A 9,028-nucleotide genomic window follows, 5' to 3' on the forward strand; every position below is an offset into this window, starting at 1 on the left:
TACAGCACCTACCGACTTGTAACTTTTTGAGTTATGTTCAGGATGACGCCAGGAAAAAAGTCTGTGATAGAAAAATAGGTGGAAATGCATAATTGCATTTTAAAGTGCATAAAACCTATCCAAAAGTGCATAGAAATGTCACAATCAGCATATTACGGGCCAGATTTTGATACTCGGTGGTTTTAGTGTCGCTGAACATGAGTACGCCATCAAAACTGACCCCGCAGTCCCTGGTGAGCAAAGGTACTGCTAAGGCACGCCATCTGCAGTTTCGAAGGTTTTTGGTACTAAATTGATGCAAACAGATTACCCGAGGAGATTTTAGGGTCGCTGAATATAAATACGCTATGAGAACGGACCCCTGGAGCCTCTGGTTCTCAGAATCACTGCTAAAGCTCGTCATCTTCTGGAGTTTAAAGGGGTTTCAGCACTAAATTGAAGCAAATTGATTACCCCGATGGTTTTGGTGTTGCTGAACACGAATACGCAATAAGAACTTACTCTTCCCGGATCACCTGGTGTCCAGAGTAACTACTAAGGCACGTCGTTTTCTGGAGTTTCGAGGATTTTCGGAACTTAATTGAAGCAGATTACTCGGGGGTTTTTGTGGTAGTTGAATACGAATACACTATTCGAAACGATCTACTGAACACCTGGTGTCAGGGACGTGCATCGCGGTCACTCTGGGCACTAGGTGCTGTGATGTCATATTCGTGTTCAACAACCCCAAAAACTCGTCTTTACCCGAAAAATCTGTTTTCATCAATTTAGTGACGAAAACCCTTGAACTTCTAGAACTTGTCGGGCTTCAGCAGTGAACCTGGTCACCAGGTATTCTGAGGTTCGGTTCTGATAGGGTATTCATGGTCAACGATCCCAAAAAGTCCAGGTTAACAAAATTTGGCACCTAATATACTGATTTTGACATATTTAATCACTTTTGGATGCATTTTATCACTGTAAATGCAATTATCCATTTTCACTCATTTTTCTATTAAACACTTTTATTCTGGCGTCATCCCGAGCACAATACAAAAAGTTGCTGGTCGATAGGTGCTATGTTTAAAAATTAATTTATTTTATTCCAAATGACCTGGTCTAATACAATAATAGGAAGATATTTCATCAAATTGAAATCAAATATCCCGATGGAGGTAAACCACACATTAGAGATTAAGCTCTAATGTTTTACATGAAGATTCAACTCTCAGATAGAAAGCTTTCAGATAGAAAGAAAATATTAATTAATGTTTAATATTTTTTAAATTATACTAAATGCTTTATTTAATCGGAATCTCATTTTTTCCTTATTATACAATTATAACAAAAATACAGGTCATAACTTAAATCACATATTCTGGGACCAAAAATAGTTCGAATGAACCTAACTTACCTTAGTACAAATATGCACATAAAAAAAGTTATAGCCCTTTGAAGATACAAACTGAAAATAGATTTTTTCGAATATATCGAAAACTATTAGAGATTTTTTATTGAAAATGGATATGCGGCATTCTTATGGCAGGAGCATTTTAAAGAAAAATTATAGTGAAATTTGTGCTCCCCATAAAAATTTTATGGGGGTTTTGTTCCCTTAAACCCCCCAAACTTTTCTGTACGTTCCAATTAAATTATTATTGTGGTACCATTAGTTAAATTCAATATTTGTAAAGCTTTTTTGGCTCTCAGTATTTTTTCTAAAAGGCAGTTTTTATCGAGTTGCGGCTTCTTTTTTAATATGTTTACATAAAAATTGTATGGGGCTTTTGTTCCTTTAAACCTCGCAAATGTTTGTGTACGCTCCAATTAAACTATTACTGTGATACCATTAGTTAAACAAAATGTTTTTAAAACTTTTTTGCCTCTTTATATTTTTTCGAGAAGGCAACTTTTATCGAGATATGGCTTCTTTTTTAATACGGTTCAAAATATACCTAAAAATGTAAATCATACATAAATTTTCATATTATTACCAAGTCTCCATAATCGTACTTAACCATATACAAATATGTGGTGGATTTGAAAAATATTCAAAATATCTCGATAAAAACTGACTTTTCGAAAAAGTACTAAGAGCCAAAAAAGTTTCAAAAATATTGTGTTTAAGTAATGGTACTACAATCATAATTTAATTGGAACGTACACAAAAGTTTGGGGCGGTTTAAAGGAACTAAACCCCCATAAAATTTTTATAGGGTGTCCAAATTTCACTATAATTTTTTCTTAAGATGCTACTTTCATACGAATGCCATATGTCCATTTTCAATAAAAAATCTTTAATAGTTTTCGATACATTGGAAAAAATCGATTTTCATTTTGTAACTTCAAAGGGTTTTAACTTTTTTTACATGCACATTTGTAGTAAGGTAAGTTAGGTTCAATCAAACTATTTTTGGTCCCAGAATATGTGATTAAATTTATGACCTGTATTTTCGTTACACCCTGTATACGTAAAGTATTGCTGTTTTTATATTTATTTTTGTTATCTTTATTTACTTACATACTGGGTAAACTTCCTTATTAATATTTTTATTGATAATGAAAAATTAAATTTACAATCTGCTCAAATGACAGGAACAATAGTAAAGGCTCTAGAGAGACCAGTTTATACATGATGGAGCACCTAGGGGAAGCCCTTTGCATACAAGCTAATACGCCTACCAGGCTGAGAACTATTGTGAGATGGCCCTGCATCATCTTGTCTACAGGGTGAAGCGAGAGTTAGATCGGAAGTAATACAGCCTGGGCTTCTTTATAAATATTGAGGGAGCCTTTAGCTGCGCCACTTTGGATTACATATGTAATCCAATGCTGCTGAAAAGCATGGAGTTGGCCACAGTTTGGTTGGCAGGTGGAACCGGGCCCTGTGTTCTCAGAGACAGATAGCTGCGTACTCGGACGCGGAATGGTTATTAGTCTAAGAGCTAGTGAACCCTCCGACTAACGGTCGTCCTGTAAGGCTAGAAATTTGTAGAGTGATAATTCATAGCACACCAAGGCTAAAATCCATGACCTGGCAGGCATCAGCGGTGCACGTGTATCTACCAGGTGAATCGAAAAGTGCAAATTTAGAGGGTAAAATAAACTTTCTCCTGTAAGGTTTAAATTTAAGTATGTGTTTGAGTAAGTCATTAAGAAGAAATGTGTACAATGACAGGCGATTCTGAAGAGCATAATACCTTGCCAGGCGAGGGGAAAGATTAGGGGTTTTTCCTAAAATTATTTTTTTTTCATCGAACAAATTTTTTTAAGTTTTTTCAATCATTCCAAACAGAAAAGGTCTTTAGTGATTTTTCTCTTAAGTTAATAGTTTTTGTTATATAAGCGATTGAAAATTTTGAAAATTGCGAAATCAACCATTTTTAACCCTAAATCGGACATTTATCTAAAAATTTCAAAGTTGCCAAGGTAGGTAGATATTCTTTAAACATTGATTTATGAAATCCCAAAGAGTTTTTTGCAATACAATATCGGAAACCCCTTTGTTTTTTAATTGCTAATCAAGCGGGCGCGACACTGTAGTATTAAAGTGAGGACGTTTGAGTTGGCATACATTCATTATCTCGAGAATGGGCAAATTTCAAGAGAAATCCTCAGACAGGTCGACTTTTATTTTTAAATAAAGACTTTTTGGCATATATATATATATAATACTAGTGACGTCATCCATCTGAGCGTGATGACGTAATCGATGATTTTTTTAAATGAGAGTAGGGGTTGTGTGATAGCTCATTTGAAAGGTTATTTAATTCTCTATTCACTAGTATAAACATTAACATAATTATTTATACAGGGTGTACAAAAATTTTTTTTTATTAAATTAACTTTGATTAAATTTGACAAATAGAAGAAAAAAATTTTTTGTACACCCTGTATAATTAATTATATTAATGTTTATATTCCTGAATAGAGAATTAAATAACCTTTCAAATGAGCTATCACACAACCCCTACTCTTATTTAAAAAAAATCATCGATTACATCATCACGCCCAGATGGACGACGTCACTAGTATTATATATACCAAAAAGTCCTAATTCAAAAATAAAAATCGACCTGTCTGAGGATTTCTCTTGAAATTTGCCCATTCTCGAGATAATGAATTTATGCAAACTCAAACGTCCTCACTTATACTACAGTGCCGCGCCCGCTTGATCAGCAATTAAAAAAACAAAGGGGTTTTCGATATTTTATTGCAAAAAACTCTTCGGAATTTCATCAATCAATGTTTAAAGAATATCTACGTACCTTGGCAACATTGAAATTTTTAGATAAATGTCCGATTTAGGGTTCCAACTGGATAATCAACTTGAACTGTAACATATTACATATTGTATTTTTGTATTGTATTTTAAGTTGTATATTATACAGTGAGGACGTTTGAGTTGGAATAAATTCATTATCTCGAGAATGAAAAAATTTGGAGAGAAATCCTGAGACAGGTCGATTTTTATTTTTAAATTATGACTTTTTGTTATTTTATCATACTCGTGACGTCATCCATCTGGATGTGATGACGTAATCGATGATTTTTTTAAATAAGAATAGGGCGTGTGCGATAGTTCATTTGAAAGGTTATTCAATGCTCTATTTAGTAATGTAAACGTTAATATAATTATTTATACAGGGTGTCCAAAAAAATTAATTTTCAATTAAATTAATTGAAACAAAAAGAAGAATGTATGTACAGTAGAGCGTCGATAATCCGAACCCTAGTAATCCGAACGATCGCTAATCAGAACGCAAAAAAACTTATAAAATTAAAAAATATGATCGCGGACCGAATTTTTGGATTTAATATGACAATATGGGCAAAATATGACCGCGGATTTTTGTTTTGTTTATGCAGAAATACATACAATATATTTGTTTATTATGCAGGTGTTTTATTCCTTGTAACTAAAACGTATCATACATATGTACATGTACTATGTTTATGAGCTTTGTATGTATTTTGAACATATGTTCGATAATCCGAACAATTTGATAATCCGAACTACTCCTGTACCAATTAGTTCGGATTATCGACGCTCTACTGTAATTTATTTAATTCGAAATAAATTTTAATGTTGTCCGAAAACAGAAAAACATGTTTATTTGATTAATAAATATTATTTTTCGCTTAAATTCAATATTAAGGCTGCCACCCACTTGCCTCTTAGCAGTTTGAATATTTAATTTAAGCGAAAATGCCTAGTTTTCAAATTAATATTTTTTTCTTTTTTTTTTTTGACAGCAGTAAAATGTATTTAGCATGTCTCAATTAATGTAATTAAAAAAGATTTTTTTGGGTCCACTGTTTAAATAATTATGTTAATGTTTATATTAGTGAATAGAGAATTGAATACCCTTTGAAATGAGCTATCACACGACTCATATTCTCATTTAAAAAAATCATCGATTACGTCATTACGCCCAGATGGATGACGTCACTAGTATAATATATATGTTAAAAAATTTTAATTTAAAAATAAAAATCGACCTGTTTCGGGATTTATCTCCAGATTCGCCCATTCTCGAGAAAATTAATTTATTCCGACTCGAACGTCCTCGCTGTATAATATGATTTCCATGATTTTTAAGAAGTTATTGATGTAGTTTTTCAGTTTTATTTAATAATAGTCTCCCGTTTTATATCGCTAACGCCTAACGCGGCTTTGGGATTATAGCAGGGTAGACTGCTATCTCTAGAGCCTACGGTATACAAGGAATGTAATAGGGCCAGTGTTACGCTTAACCACCTATTATTACACCTGGTTTTGGACCTGCAGAGACAGTAAAACTTTTTTTATGTCGGCACTTTGATCTCAAGAAGTAATACCCGCAGTACGCAATTGGTAATTCACCAGTGGTGGATGCGGGTTTTCCTTGTTAAAACCCGTACGTTTCTACGCGACTAGAAATGCGAGAGTGGGGCAAAAGCGACTGGGAACATTGCGCGGTCGCCATGCGCGACTAAAGATTTTACTTCCAATTTTTCGGTGTAAGCAAAGGTTTTGGAGAAGGCTATCTAAATATTGTACCAAATTATGAAATTACTTCAGACCATACCCCTGTAATAGCGACGCTAAATTCAAGATTTGTTGAGAAGGAACGTCCAGCAAAACTGCACAATCATAAAACTGACTGGAATGAGTTCAGGGAAGAAATACATCAAAAAATAAACCTTAATATTTCTCTCAAAACAAAAGATGAACTTGAATTGGCAGTATATGAATTTGCTACACTTCTCCAAGAAGCTGCTTGGAATGCCACTCCAAAATGTAAAGATACACAGAATAAAAGAAACAATCCTATTAATATAAGAAATCAAATTAAAGAAAAGAGGAGACTAAGAAAGATATGGCAAAACACAAGGCAGCATCAAGACAAAATGAACTACAATAGAGCCGCAAGGCAGCTGAAAAATACAATACTACAGCACAAAAACTCCTACATCGAAAATTATCTTCAAAATTTAACACCAACAGCAGATACCGATTATTCACTTTGGAAGGCAACCAGGAAATTAAAACAACCCAGTAAACACATACCAGCATTAAGAAATCCAGATGGCTCATGGTCGAGAACAGATCAAGAAAAAGCAGAGGCATTTGGAAAATATCTTGAAGAAGTTTTTCAACCTCTGCCCTCTGTCAGTGCTGAAGAAGATGAGGCTATCTATGAAAGTCTAGCAACAATCCAACAGCCAAGTGAGCAAATGAAACCAGTAACAAAAAGAGATGTAAAAAATACTATTCAATATAGATTAAAAACCAAAAAAGCTCCTGGCTATGACCTTATAACAGGAACTATCTTAAAAGAGTTACCAGATAAAGGTGTAATTATGATAACACAACTATTCAACGCCGCAATAAGGCTGAAAATTGTACCAACGCAATGGAAAATTGCTGATATAATAATGATCCATAAACATGGTAAACCACCTCACGAACATACCTCTTATCGTCCTATTAGTCTCTTACCGATACTAGCTAAACTATTTGAGAAGCTATTAGCGACCAGGCTAATGAAGATAATAACTGATAATAATCTTTTTCCGGATCACCAGTTTGGTTTCAGAGAGAAGCATTCAACAATAGAACAAGTTCATAGAGTCGTTGATATAGTAAATAAAACTTTTGAAGAAAAAAAGTACTGTTCTGCACTTTTTCTTGACGTCAGCCAGGCTTGTGATAAAGTCTGGCATGAAGGGTTGCTCTTCAAAATAAAAATGAACGTTCCTGATTCAATGTTTACTATACTAAAATCATATTTAGAAGAAAGGTACTACCGTGTCAAGCATGAAGCAGATACATCGAAAATCTACCCTATACGATCTGGAGTCCCTCAAGGTAGTGTTCTGGGTCCTATATTATATTTAATATTTACACACGACATACCAACAAACGAAAATGTAACGACTACAACATTCGCAGATGACACAGCTATGTTAGTCACAGATGAAAATCCCGCAACAGCTACCGAATCTCTTCAAAGGCATATTGAAAAGTGGACAAAGAAATGGCGAATAAAGATCAATGAATCAAAATCACAACATATTGTAGCGTGACTAGTGTAATTACTTCTAATTACAATAAAACTAGCGGTTCGTAATTTATATACGACTTTATTTATATAAGTTACAGACGAATTTATCTTATACACTAAACTTATTCACAAAATATGCCCGTATTTATACCCAGTTGTTATTCTGGAACAATCGACTCCCATCTCGAGCTATCGGCTTGTTCCGCCTACGTGACGTACCTTCCAGAATTCTCCGGCGAGGCCTAGCACATCCGATTACGTCATTCTCGAGGTGTTTACTGTTATACGGGGATCGGCCAAGATTTCTCTTCCGCTACACTGCTCCCCTCTTAAGATCTGAGCGTCTCGATCAGCAACTCTAAATGAAGGCCCAGGATGGCGGAATCTACACGACTCTCCAGCTCTGCATACACCCTTCAAGAAGAAATAACAGTCTACTGTCTTTGAAGGGTACGACATCTTCGGGTTCATGCAACACACAGTGATTTGTACACCAGTTCCTCTGAAGACCACTTCAAGCATGCTTCTCACAATCTTCCAATCCAGATTTTCTACTGCATGGCCTATTTTTGGTAAAGCCAAATTTTTGATGTCATAATTACACACGATTTTCTTCAAATTAGTTAGAGCACGCCATATGTTCTCGTAGCTTGGCGTGTCCGTATAAGACTTTCTGGTCACCATATACAGCAAAGATCGAGGACCATCTTCCAATCGCAGTACTCTTCCAATTTTAGGCTGCTGATTTCTTAACTCGTCCAGGCGGCCGAACTTTCTATTGAATACGGACGATATTCCTTTAGTCATCTCGAGGTCTTGGGCAACACAGTGGGCCAGAGAGACGTTTTCTGGAACACCAAACAGATCTTGCTGAACTTCTGTGGTCACGCCGAATCTAGCACTCTTTCTCGCTGCGTAATTTGACATAAATTGATTAAAACTTGGCTGTGCGACATCTTTCATCTCCTGTTGGACGACTCGTGCTTCTTCTGTTTCATTTGAGCCAGCATATGGTGCAAGACGATTTATGTGAATAACTTTTGGTTTACCGTTTGGCAACTTCTTAATTCTATATATTACGTCATTTATTTTCTTTTTAACTTCATATGGACCTTCCCATTGTCTTTGCAGTTTAGGACATAAGCCTCGACGACGTTGCGGATTATAAAGCCAGACAAGATCACCTACTTCGAAGCTTTCATTCTTGCATCGAGAATCATATTGATCTTTCATTCTGTCACTGGCTATCTGGATGTGTTGTCGGGCAAGTTCATGAATGTTGTTCATTCGTAATTTCAGGCGGTCAACGTAGTCTTCGCCTGCAACATGTTCCTCGGAAGGTCCGCAGCCAAACTCTAGGTCGCAGGGCAACCGAACTTCACGACCCAACATCAGGCAGGTTGGTGTTTGACCTGTAGTTTCATTTACGGCCGAGCGGTAGGCCATCAGGAATAAATGAATGTGTTGGTCCCAATCTCGCTGATGTTCAGATACAACTT

Source organism: Diabrotica virgifera, chromosome 1, assembly GCF_917563875.1.
Source record: "Diabrotica virgifera virgifera chromosome 1, PGI_DIABVI_V3a".
Classification (NCBI taxonomy): domain Eukaryota; kingdom Metazoa; phylum Arthropoda; class Insecta; order Coleoptera; family Chrysomelidae; genus Diabrotica; species Diabrotica virgifera.